Source organism: Gopherus flavomarginatus, chromosome 7 (genome assembly GCF_025201925.1).
Source record: "Gopherus flavomarginatus isolate rGopFla2 chromosome 7, rGopFla2.mat.asm, whole genome shotgun sequence".
NCBI lineage: Eukaryota > Metazoa > Chordata > Testudines > Testudinidae > Gopherus > Gopherus flavomarginatus.
Genome location: NC_066623.1, coordinates 101,538,818 through 101,552,003, shown reverse-complemented (window position 1 = coordinate 101,552,003; position 13,186 = coordinate 101,538,818).

Here is a 13,186-nt window from a genome sequence, read left to right as displayed (position 1 = left end):
GGCCAGGGTTCTCTTTTAAAGAGCAACCCTGTATGCTGTAGGTGGGAGAGACATAGAATTTAGTCACAAAGTGTTTATGAATCACAACAAGGGGATTCAGTGGTTACATTGTTGAGAACAATCCAGTTTCTTGCCTCATCAATGGCTGATGTTCCCATTAGGCAGAATCCAGGAAGAGATTATGGAGTTGGCACTGCTTGTTCATAAGAACATGCTAGTTACATTGACAAAGAAAGTCTACCTATATTATAATGCCCCACCTACACTACGCAAATAATCTGTCGCTGACCACAGTTATCACCACTGGTTTACCCTCAACACACATCATGTAATATTTAAAAAAATGGAATTCAACTAGGCCTCTACAGTGCTTCTTGTAACAACATTAGAAATGGCATTGTCCCATCTACACTAGTAGCTTAATTATTGTAAACAACACTTGAGGGGAGGCCAAGGAGTTCGGGTGAATGATGGAGACTTGTCCTCACGCCAACATTTCTTCCTCACTGTGCAATGGTGTTTTCCTCCATATTCTGGTGAAGGGGAGGCAGAAATCTCTACTATGGCTTGCTGGCTGGTGATTAGATTATTTTGAGGTCTCCTGACTGAGCCATGACGGGGAATACTGGTGTCAGAATCCCCAAGGTTTCAGATGACATTGTGGCTCACCAAGAATATATTTCTTGTAAGCCCCTATTCCCCAGCTAGTGACCCAGCCTCTTGGTCATGGAACAGGAGATTGGCAGTACAATCTAAGTCAGGGGTAAGCAAACTTTTTGGCCTGAGGGCCACATCGGGGTTCTTCCTTACCCAGGTGTAGTGTATTAAATTGTTCCCTGTAGGAATGTGCTACTAACAGTGTATTGCTTATGGCTGCCAGTCCTGGGGTTCTGAGAGGCATGTTAAGGGGGCGGGGAGCAGAGGGGTTGGATAAAGGCAGGGAGTCCCAGGGGGCAGTCAGGGGATGAGGAATGGGGGGGGGGATTGGATAAGTGTGGGAGTCTGAGGGGGCCTGTCAGGGAGTGGGGGTGTGAATAGGGGTCGAGGCAGTCAGGGGACAGGGAGTGGGGATGGCGTGGGGTCCCGGGGGAGCGGTTAGGGGTGGGGGGTCCTGGGAGGGGGCGGTCAGGGAACAAGGAGCGGGAGGGTTGGATGGGTCGGGGCTTCTGAGGGGGGCAGTCAGGGGGCAGGAAGTGGGAGGGGTAGATACGGGGCGGGAGCCAGGCTACTTGGGGAGGCACAGCCTTCCCTACTTGGGAATGTGCTACTTACGGTGTACTACTTACAGCTGCCTGTCCCAGTGCTCCATAAATAGCACATTCCCACGGGGAGCAATTTAATACATTACATCCCGGCAACTCCTGCACAGCAAACTGAGGCTGCAGGGGAGGGGGAACAGCAGGGGAGGGGCCGGGGGCTAGCCTCCCCCACTGGATGTGGTCCACGGGCCATAGTTTGCCCACCTCTGATCTAAGTATTTGCCACCACTCGTCTTCTTCCAGACGGCAACAGCCTAGAGACAGAGCTCACAGCTTTCTCCACCCAGGAGGCCAATGTTACTTCAGATGATTCCCTCACCTGTCCAGTCCAACTACTAAAAGACAGGTAAAGATTGGTAAGGGGCAGGGGTACTTTAAGAAGGGAGTCATGTGGCATTGGGGAGGGTGGGAGGAAATGCTGTTAGAGGAATGTTTTGCTTCCAGGTCCTGGGCCAGATTGAACTGGTTCTTTCAGAGCAGATGAGATTGATCTAGTATCACTTGCCTGGGCTGGTAAGTCTGTCCCTATATAAAGGAGAGGACGCAGAGGCTTCTACTCAAGGTAAATCAAAGGGAAAAAGCCAGGGCATAATGAGAACCCCTCAGGAGGTGCCCTTCTTTTAGGGATCTAGGACATCTTGCATGTTTGTCCTTCATGAACATCTAATTTCCATAAGGCACACACACGCCTGCATATTTAAACCAGATCTGCCATGATAAAATCAGGTTAGAATTGTACAATAGGCTGGACTAAACTACCTGCCTAAACACAAAAATCCCTACAAAACCTATTTTTAATTTTTATATTAACTATAAACTACAAATTATCTAGTTAGCAAATTCAGAGGAAAAAGAGAAGTGGCATGCTTCTTGTGCCTGGTCAGTTTAATCCTTTCTAATATCCCCAGTAACGGCAAAGACGAGTAAAGTGCTCAGATAGAAGAATTGATCCACTGAAAGCTGTACCCTGGAAATGAACTCCACTAATCAACTGTTCATGACTTCAACAGATGTTTCTGGTTTTCAGACAATTAGAACCTCATGCTCCTTTCTGCTTTCTTGCTCTGTTTTTTTCTTTTTCTTTTTCCAGCCAGGAGCAAATGCCACTACACATCTGAAGCTTCAGAACTTGCCATGTGATATGGGAGACAAATGAAGCCAGTCAGCAATGTCAAGGTTTGAAGTGGTGGTCCATTGAAAGCACTGGGTCTTACAAGCCTGAGAAGTAGCACGTAAAGCGACTGTGCTGTGGTTTTGTTGCAGATGCCAGTACTCTTGTGTGAAGTTTTGAAGCGTCAGATGAACTTGGATCAAAACTTCTTCTTTTCAAAGGCTGAATCATTTTAGGATGTGGAGCTAAAGTTAAATGATATTTTTGAGGATATGAGTATTATACTATGCAAACCACAGACACAGGATAAGAATTGTTTACACAATATTATTATACAGTTACATATCTATTGAGATAGGTCTCAGTCATGATTTTTCAGAGGCAACAGAAATATAAAGGCAAAGGAAATGTTTTACTTTGATTTATTTAGTTCTTTAAATTTGGATTGTCCCTTTCAGTTTCTTCTTATTGATGAGGGACTGATGGATACCTGATCAATCAATATTGTAAGAAAATCTGGGCAGGAAGAATGAAATGTAACCTCCCCAAAAAGATGTGGTACAATCTCAGGCCACCAAAATCAAAACCAGAGAGTGGAAATGAAACACCTGTTGTAACAGTACAATGAAACAATGTAAACCTTGTAGCCACTGGAGACATATTTCTCTGGGAATGTACCAGTCATTTGCAAACTATCTTTTTGTTAGCAATGAGCAATTCCCCAAATACTCTCCCCTACCCACAACTGACACACAGTCACTTGAAGCAGGAGCCATAGTTTATCAGGGATGAATGGGCCAGACCAGGAAGTTTATCAGTATTCACAACTCAATAGGCAAACAGCGGGGGAGTCTCACAACCAAATGTGGGACTTAATAACTAGTGCTTGTTGTTTCAGACATCCCAAACAGAGTATATTAACCCAGTGCTGTGGCTGGGCTTGTTTGCTGTGATAAAGGCAAGTACAAACAGCAGACTGAGTTGGAAATGGTTTCATTGGGTGCATGGTGAGAAAAATGAACTGGCTTTCTCTCCTGGCAGTCGTAGAATTTTAGGTGATGTTACCAAAGGCTGAGCAATGCCAACAGCACTGTAAGAAGAGGGCATTCCAGCCCAATGTATGATTTCTACAGTGCCCAGCTACACTGCTATCCTTAAAGTGTGTCAGTATTTCTGCTGTAAATTGTAAATGCACAGAACCAGAACCTCAGCTGGTGTAAATTAGAGCAGGGTGAAGATCTGGCCCAGAGTGTGTGCTGTACAGTTTCCCTACAGAAGGCCTTTTCACAGCTGCAGCCAAGCTGCTGGAATGCCTTCTTCTTTGAGCTTTGCACTCTTCACTCCTCTGGGGCCAAATTTGCCCCCCTTGGTGCTGCTTGCATGTATTTGAGAGCAGAATTTGCCCTTTGATATTTTTAAAGAGAGAATGAAATTATTTCTAATTGTTTCTAATTAGATATTGTATGTGGGGTTTAGGTTGTGCACTGCCCTTAAACACTGGCTGGGTGCCATATACAGTGGAGGGTTACCCACTAGGCCAACTGGGCCATGCCCAAGGGCCCTGGCCAATTGGGGCCCCCCAGAAAAATAGGCCCCCTGTGTCCCAACCCACTCCGCCTGCCTGCCTGGTGCTTCTGCCAGAGAGCCAGGGAAGACCCAATGCCCTGACCCCACTCCCCAGCAGGAACAGCAGGTGGGCGGAGCAGAGCAAACCCCTGCACCGTGATTCCATTTTCCTGGCAGGAGCGGCTTGGGGAGGGAGGGTGAATGGGGGTGGTGGACTGGAGGCAGAAGGTGGGGGCCACTTGCTCTGGTCCAGGGCCCCACAAAACAGTAATCCTCCTCTGGACATATAGTGCAATCAATAACCCCTAACAATTCTTCTCTTGGGCAAATGGAACATCTTCAGGCCCAACCCAGTTTCCTCACCCTGCACTTACCAACTCAGTTCTCTTGTTTGTCTCCACTGCTTTTAAAGTTGGTGCCACCTTTAACCCTGAATTCCTTCTTCATCTGCCCACATCTGCAAATCTGTCTATTGCATTCCCCATAACACTGCCTGGGTGAATGCCATTGATTTCAAGGGAGCCAATGCCACTTGTATGTCAGTGCTTCAGCATTGCCTCTACTAAACCTGCCATCCTTGCCTTCATCTCCTCTCACGTTCATTATTGTGATTCCCTTCTCCATAGGGTGACCAGACGTCCCAATTTTATCAGGACTGTCCCAATATTTACTTGTTTGTCCTGCGTCCCGACCAATGTTCGGTCGGGATGCCAATTGTCTTGATATTTTGCACTCCAGCGCACAGGCGGAGGGGGCTCGTGCCGCCAAGTCAGCCCTGGCCCCAGCCCAACTCTGCCCCCTCCCTGCCCCATTGGATCCCTCCCCAAATCCCCACCCTGGCCCCATCTCTTCCCCAAGCATGCCGCATTCCTCCTTCTCCTCCCCTCTCCCTTCCAGGCTTGCGCAAATCAGCCGTATGGCAGCACAAGCGCTGGGAGAGAGGGGTGAGAAGCAAGATGTGGCAGCCTGCTCAGGGGAGGTGGAGGTGAGCTGATGCGGTGGGGGGCGGGGTGGGGAGCTGCCAGTGGTTGCCCAGCCCCCACCAATTTTTCCTATGCTCCGGGGCTCTTTTTTTTTTTTTCTCTGCTGGCAACCTCCTCCCCCCCGTGTCCCGATACTTCGTGTTTCTCATCTGGTCGCCCTACTTCTCCATAGTGATGCGTGTCAATCTTCCGAACACCACTGCCTTCATTCTAGCCAATCAGAGATGCAGGCCTGCATCAACATGATCATCAACCTTAGCATCTGATTCAAAACTGACTTTCCTTTGTCAAGGTCATTTTGAATTCTAATCCTGTCCTTCAAAGTGCTTCAACCCCTCCCAGCTTGGTGTCATCCGCAAATTTTATAATGGAGTGGAGGGGATGCTTATAAAGGAGGACACCAAGGTAGCAATCCTTTGAAGGACAGGATTAGAATTCAAAACAACTTTGATGAATTAGAGAATTGGTCTGAAACCAACAAGATGAAATTCAATAGCGACAAGTGCATAGTACTTACACTTTGGATGGGAAAAAAAATCAAATGGACGACTACAAAATGGAGACTAGCTGGCTAGGTGGTAATAATGCTGAAAAGGATCAGGGGGTTATAGTGGATCACACACTGAATATGAGCCAACAATCTGATGTAGTTGCAAAAAAGGCTAATATCATTCTAGGGGTTATTAATAGAAATGTCATATGTAAGACATGGGAGGTAATTGTCCCACTCTGCTTGGCACTGGTGAGGCTTCAGCAGGAGTACTGCATCCTTTGAAAAGAGGTGGACAAATCAAAGAGAGTCCAGGGGAGAGTTACAAAAATGATAAAAGGTTTAGAAAACCTGACCTGGGAGGAAAGGTTAATTTTTTTTGGCATGTTTAGTCTTGAGAAAAGAAGAGTAAGAGGGAACCCGATAACAGTCTCCTTTCTATTAAGGGCTATTATAAACAGTGATCAGTTGTTCTCCATGGCCGCTGAAGACAGGACAAGAAGTAGTCAGTTTAATCTGCAGCAGTGGACATTTCGGTTCGATATTAGGAAAGACTTTCTAATGCTAAAGCAAGCTTTGCTCTGGACTAGGCTTCACAGGGAAGATGTGGAATCCTCATGAGAGGCTTTAAAGAAGAGATGAGACCATAGGGGCTGGAACTGGTGGTGCTGTCGCACCCACTGGCTTGAAGTGGTTTCCATCATGTACAGGATTTACAGTTTGGCTCTCAGAACCCCCACTATACAAACTGTTCCAGCACCCCTGGGGTAGCCAAATGTCTGCCAGGGATAGTCAAGGTATATGTGATCCTGCCTCAGAGCATAGGGCTGGAATAGGTGACTGCGCAAGGTTCCTTCCAGCCCTACATTTCTATGATTCCTGTTTTTAAAACACTCCATGGACTTGCTGATAAAAACTTCACAGACATTGTCCCTTCTGCTTCTGCTGCTCTAGGGACAGCCTCATCTCTACTACCCTGACACATAATCCTGCCAACCTTCATGTGAGAAGCTTCTCTTCTGCAGCTCCTATTGTCTGGAGCAGCCTTGCCTGATTGATTATGGGTACGGCTACACTGCAGCTGGAGCATGGGTAGACAGATTAGCACTAGCTCTGCTTGAGTTAGCAAGCTAAAAGTAGCAGTGTAGGGAGGTAGCACAGTTGGTGGTTCGGGCAGGTTTGTATTGATGCCCGTGCTACCCCTGGCTACACAGCTATTTTTAGTGCACTAACTCGAGCTAGTGGGTTTCTGGCTACCCACTCTGGGGAGCATATTCCCAGCTGCAGGATAGATGGACCATATGAATCTGATCCAAACTGAGAAAGTCAATGGAAAGACTCCTGTTGATTTCAATGGTATTGGATCAGATCCCATCTCATTATACATTCCTTGTCCCTTGGTTACATTTGTAATCTCTCGCTCTTTACTATTGTAGCCCTCCAAAGCACTTTGGGAGAGAGCTGTTGTGAACAACACTGCACAAAATGTGTTCCTTCCCTGGTGTACTTTCTTAGGGGATGTGCTAAGACTCTCGGGGACAAGAGCAGGTTCAGGACTCTTTAGCTCAACTAAAGTGTGAGTGGCCATTTTGTCTGCACACATCCCCATGCTTGTTCTGCTCTACGTGGGAGTCTGTAAGCCAGGGTTTGGCTTTCAGAGTAATTACTGAAGTTGGTAATGTGCAGTCAGTTGAGCCTTTCCTATTAAAAACGTCTGGTCTGGAGAACTAGTCACTCTCTGAAGAAGGGCCAAGATCTGACTAGGGAATGAAACTAAATCGTCCTCTTGCCCCCTATTCAGGTGGTCTCTCTAGGTCTGCATTTAAACACATGGGGCCAGATGCAGTCCCGGGCTGCAATGATAGGAGTTCCACTCTCCATTCGGGGACCGGGGAAGCCAATGCTGCCCTAGCACAGATGAGGGCTGCCCTCACTTGCACCCCTAAAGTAGTGGCCCCTGTTGGACTTTGCAGGGATGTAAGAACACCAGGGCCGTGCCTGGTCTCTGACTCCACCCCGCCCTGCCACAGACCCTGCATCTGGGCTTGCTGCAGGAGTGGCACACAGCTGGTTATGTGCCTGGGCATAGAGCCTCCATGCTCTGGCGATATACCCTAGGGGGATTTGAGCCTGCTCAGTGGCTCCTTTGCATGAGTCTAGCTGGCACAAAGGCACTGGAGGGCGGTGATGAATCAGTCCCATAGGCAGGGCAAAAGGGGGAAATTTGCTCTGCCACCAGTTGCTTTCAGGGGCTTTCAGTCTGACACCTCTCTCACTAACATTGTATTCGTGCCCTCCCTCACATATGCACCATGCAATCAATGGATAGTCATCTGCCTGTCGCCCGCCCACAAAACACACCAGGAAGGAAACTACTGCTTTCTAAAAGTCGAGGATATTATATAAAAAAAAAAGAAGACGACGACGCTGTAGGCAGCCCCCAGTGTTGTACCAATTCCTCCGGGACTGAAGGAATCCTTTGCCCCTGTGATTCATACTGAGCTGTACAGTCCATCCGGCAGTGGCTGTGTCAGGCAGCCACTCGCTGATAAATGGGTGCTGGCTTCTGGCTGCTGCTGGCACAAGAGGCTGCAGTGTTTTCAGTCTCTTTGATTACTCAGGGCACTGATACTTCCTCTGGCATTTGTTTGTCTGCAGGAAGGTGTGTGTGTGTGTGTGTGTGTGTTCTTTTTTTCCTTTTACACATGTGGAGTCTGAACGTTTGATTCAGACTTTCTCCCTTTTTTCCATTTCCTGTAGGTTTGTCGCTCTGTTTTCTGGTGATTAGCCAATACCAGCTGTTCTGCTGATGAAGATGTCTCAAATCAATTCTATCCTGTCTGGCTTTCCAGGAAAAGGGTCCCCCCGCATCTCAGATTGAAATTATCAGAGTCACTGCAGGCAGGAAATTTGCTCCTTTACAAACTCGCACTCTCCCGCTTATTTTTATTGTTTTAACATTTTCCAGAAAAACAAGTCAGAAAACAAACCTACTTCCTCTTTAGAAAGTGCTGTTATTAACCTCTGAAATGCTGATTCCACTGGTAGGTCATTTTTATCATAGATCACTTTAAAGTAACTGCAGGATCACAAATTTAAAAATCACAGTCAATGCTGAATCAGCATAAAGAACAAAACACTAAGAGCAACATTTTCAATCCTCAGTGCTTTCAAAGGAGCTCTTGAATACTACTTCTAGGCTTCAATGATCTCCAGAAGGAAGGACAACATGATTTGGGTCTTTAGCACCAAAAAGAGTACCTTTATTTTCAAAGGTGCTGAGCACCTACAGTTCCCATAGACTCCAGGGGGTGCTCAGCACTTATGCCTAAAAAGTGAGCTCTTTATAAGGGAGTTCAGATGAGGAAAAGTTTTCTTTACTCAAGTTTAAATTTGATGCATTAGTGCTTTCCACATTTTTTTTTCAAAAATCAATATTAAGGGAGGATTTTTTGAGACATACAAGCTGAAGATACTCTCCTGATTAATTTCAGACATTTTTGGTGTTCTTCTTTGCCTTTAGCAGAATGAAATTTGGCAAATACATATTTCCCACTGCAGGAAAACAATGTGTCTTTTCATAGCTGGGAATCAAGTTTTGGCAATTAAATTAGGACCAATGTCCATTGATCTCAGTGGAAAACCCTATTATCAGAGAAAGCTCCTAGACCACATCCTGCCATCATTCTGCACTGAGACCCCCTTCTAAGGTCAGCAGGAGTTTTATACAAAAATATATAGCAGGATGTGGTCCACTTAAGGGCACTCTAAAGGTTGAAGCTCTAAACTGTACCTTTCCTTTTTCATTCTGTTGCTATTGGTCCTCTAAAATCAGGTCTTCAGATGAAACAAAATCCCAGCTTCTCAGTTGGGTGACCAAGCACAACTAACACAGACATTAGGGTCATCTGTAAGTATGGACACAAGTATGAGGCAAGCCTGTGACATTGCCCATTGTCCCCACTTTGCTTTCTCTATCCTAGTAAGCATGGGATTGGCTGCATCCCTTTAACTTCTGAGGAGAATAACAAAAAGGAAAGAATTTCTGCCTTAGATTGACCAGTGACTTTGGCAGGTGAAAAATGTTGCTAATTATTAGTTCAAGGGCATAGCTGGATGAATGGCTCAGCCTTCATTACCACATGCCTTTCACCTGTGACCAGCACAAATGATTTCCTTGGTCACAAATCAGCTTCTAGCTTGAGGGGTGATTGGAAGGTCAAGTATCAAATCTGTAAAATCTCTAAACTTCTTAGAACCCCTGATTCAAAGAGTGAGAGAGAAAAGAAAAACTATTTTCCTTCAGTTTACTGTGTATATATACCTTTAAACAGAGATCTTAAAGATTGAGGTGTTACAGAGTGGCAGTAGCATAGGCTGCTAGCTAGAATTCTTGACTGGGAGTTGGATGGAAGAGGTTTGACACACAGTTCTGTCACTGAGTCACTACTTGATTTCGGGTAAGTCACATAACTTCTGTTTCCCTATTGGCATAAAAAGGACAATGATTCTCAGCTGCCTTTGTAAAGTCCTTGGTGATCTGTGAATTAGTGCCTTATATATACTTAGTAAAGGGCCGGTTGCATTTTTGGTGAACGTAAAAAAGGGGTTTGCATTGGAGTCTTGGCAAAAGTGTTTCCCACTCCTGCTTGGCTGCTGCCTTCTGCCCCAGAGGCAGTGTTAAAATGGTGTATGCTGAATAATTATTCTGTGCCAGTACTTACTGTTGTTCGTGAATGGTCTACAAAAGTAAGTGTTTTAGTAGAAGTAAATTTGTCTGGATGCTTATAAGAGCTGGCCTTAAGTTCTATGACCCCAATACTGTAGAAACTGCCTGATAAAACAGTCACCTGGTTGTCAAGCTGTCTGGAGTGATTTATGAACATGGGTGCCAATCTCAGGGCAGATTGCTACAAACCAGGACACAAACCCCAAATTATCGGTGTGATCTATAAATAAATGTCACCAACTAAATATCAAGTGTGAACATCTCAAACAGTATAACAGCCTTGTAGTCAGATAGTCCCCTTGTGTACTCTGGTCTATCTTGCCATGCAGGCTAGCCTGCCTTTGTGATAGATGGTCCCTTACACCAAAAATCACAATAATAGTCAGGTTATTCCTTGTTCCACAGGACCAATCACATACCAGTCATTTGCACCATCTAAGGGATTTTGTTTCATCTGAAGACCTGATTTTAGAGGACCAATAGCAACAGAGACAACACCTGTAGCTAATCCTGTCTTAAGCTAACTAAAGGTTTATTAACTCAGGAAAAGAAATGAGTTTTTTACAAGGTAAAAGCAGGTAAACATACATGCACAAATGAGTTAGAGTCTTAGGTTTCAAAAAGTAATAGAAGCTACTGTAATGTGTAAGCTTTCTATATCCTTTAGGGCTGACTGAAGCTAAGCAGATTGGGGATCCCTTGCTTATGCTTAGAAATATTGCCATATCCAAATTCCAGGCAGCATAGTCATACAGATATGTCTGATCAGGGATTTTCATTCTCTTTTCTCCCCCAGAGTTCAAACTATGATGGGATGAGGGTTTAAGCACATGCTCTCTTCATGAGTGTTTTGCAGGGGGGATACAGACAATATAAGTGAGATTAATACATAAAGCATTTCATAAAGTCCAAACACTAAACACTTGTCTATAATGCTAATACCTAAATACTAACATACAAGTGAACCAGACTGACTAATGCATAGTTGGAAACTATTGTTCAGTGAGGCCTAGGAACCTTAGCATGAGCTGACACCTCGTCTGTCCGTGTCACAGTGGTAACTTTAGAATTAATGGTAGGAGACCAATTAGATTGGCTTCCAGAGTCTTGGCAAACTGTGTGTTTTGTTTGGTTTGAGGGTATTACCTTGTGCTTCCAAAGCTAAAGTTTCCCTGAAAAAGTCTAGTTCTCTTATTTACAAAAACAACCTTCAAAATGACCTGTGAAGCAAGCCTAGCTGATGAAGTGATGTCTGCCTGGGTCTGGGGTGTGACATGCCCCATTCCTGTCAATGGTGTGTTAACTGTGAACCCAAACATAAAGCACAAATCAACATAAATTACTTCAGGGCTGATCAAAGCATGTAAGAAAAGAAGGGAGATAAGGATTCATAAGCCACTTCACCATAACAAACCTGCAAGACCTGTTCAGGCAAATGCTTGCTGAATCTTGGGCCTTGCAGACATGGTGTGGGTCATTTTCCTGTAGCTCTGCTACATGAACTATTCTTTCCTCTTGCTTCTAATGTGGTAAGGGATGTGTGTGGCTGTGGGCACTAGGTGGAATAACTAATGACCAAAATGGGGGAGTTAAAGGTGAAAGTTTCCTCTCAAACAGGAAGCAGGTGAACTTGCCATCCTACCCCAGCCAAAGGAGGAGACGTGTAGAGTTCTTAATGATCACGAAGCAGCTTTTATTCAATGCCACGAGGCAACTGGAACGTGAAAAGCAAGAAAGTTAATGGAGTGAGAGGAGAGCTTTGTAGTTATTGCACTGAACTGTGATTCAAAGCTCTGAGTTTGGGTCCTGGCTATGCCATAGACTTTCTGTTTAATCTTGGGTGAGTTCTTAATCTCTCTGCCTCAGTTCCCTATCCGGAAGAGTTTGTCTGCATGAGAAAGTTGCACTGTTTTAACGTGAAGTGTGATGTTAACTAGTGCAAATCCCTATGTGTTCAAACCATGTTTATTTCAGTTTCACTTAAGTCAAGTAGGAATTGGTTTACATTCAACTGAAATAACCCACTTTTCACTGAAAGACAGCGTGTCTGCACAAGGATCTGCACTGGTTTTAACTAAAACACGATTTCAGTTAAACCAGTTCAACTTTCCCGTGAAGATGAGAAAGCATTCCTCTCAGCCAGATCTTTTACTATGTGTGTGTACAGCACTGAGCACAATGATCTCAGCAGGGCCTCTATGCAGCGCAAGAGTGCTACTGTGGATAATAACCATAACAGGTGGGGCCCTTATGCTCTCAGTCCCCTGGGGTTGCAAGTTTAGCTGCACAGTCTGAAGGGGCCCTGTGTGCACATGTACTTCCTGGAAGAAAATGTCCTTCAGACTGACACAGATGTCCCTTCCAAGCTTTCATTGAGTCGCAGTAGAGAAACCATGAACAAAATGCAGTGAGAAATACCTTGATACTGGCCTCTTTAACAGTGGGGACTAAAACAAATAGGAGCTTGAATAATTTATGAGCTTCATTGCCATCCTTGAGTTACATTCCCTTTGAATGAAAAATATGCAAGTTCGGCCTGCCCCACGAAGCCGCATCACTGACATGAAAGGGAATCTTTTAACGGTTTCCTGCTATTGTCTTCGCTTACTATCTGCTTTGCCATGAATGTTCTCGGTGGTAGGAATTCTTTAACACTATGTTCTTGTTTTGATTCCCAGGAACAATAAAAAAGAATACTGTTTGGAAAGGACATATGGAAATCTTCAGGGCTGAAAAATAGCTCTAAAGGGTAGTAGCGTGGTAGTCACTACTGGCAATACAAATATTTGGTTTAGATATAAAAGAAACTTGTACTAAACATACTGATATTCTCTCTGGGTAGAAATGCATAGACTTAATGCCTGATCTCGTCAAACAGCAGTAGGATAAAGAAAAGCTTTATCACAGTCTTTGTAACGTTCTCTCCACCATAGACACTAAGTGATCTTTAATATAAGTCAAATACTCCAAATGAGGAAAGAAAGAGAAATTAGTCAGAACAGGAAGCTTCAAATACTGTGAGACTAATTGAGTTTGGATAATTAAGGG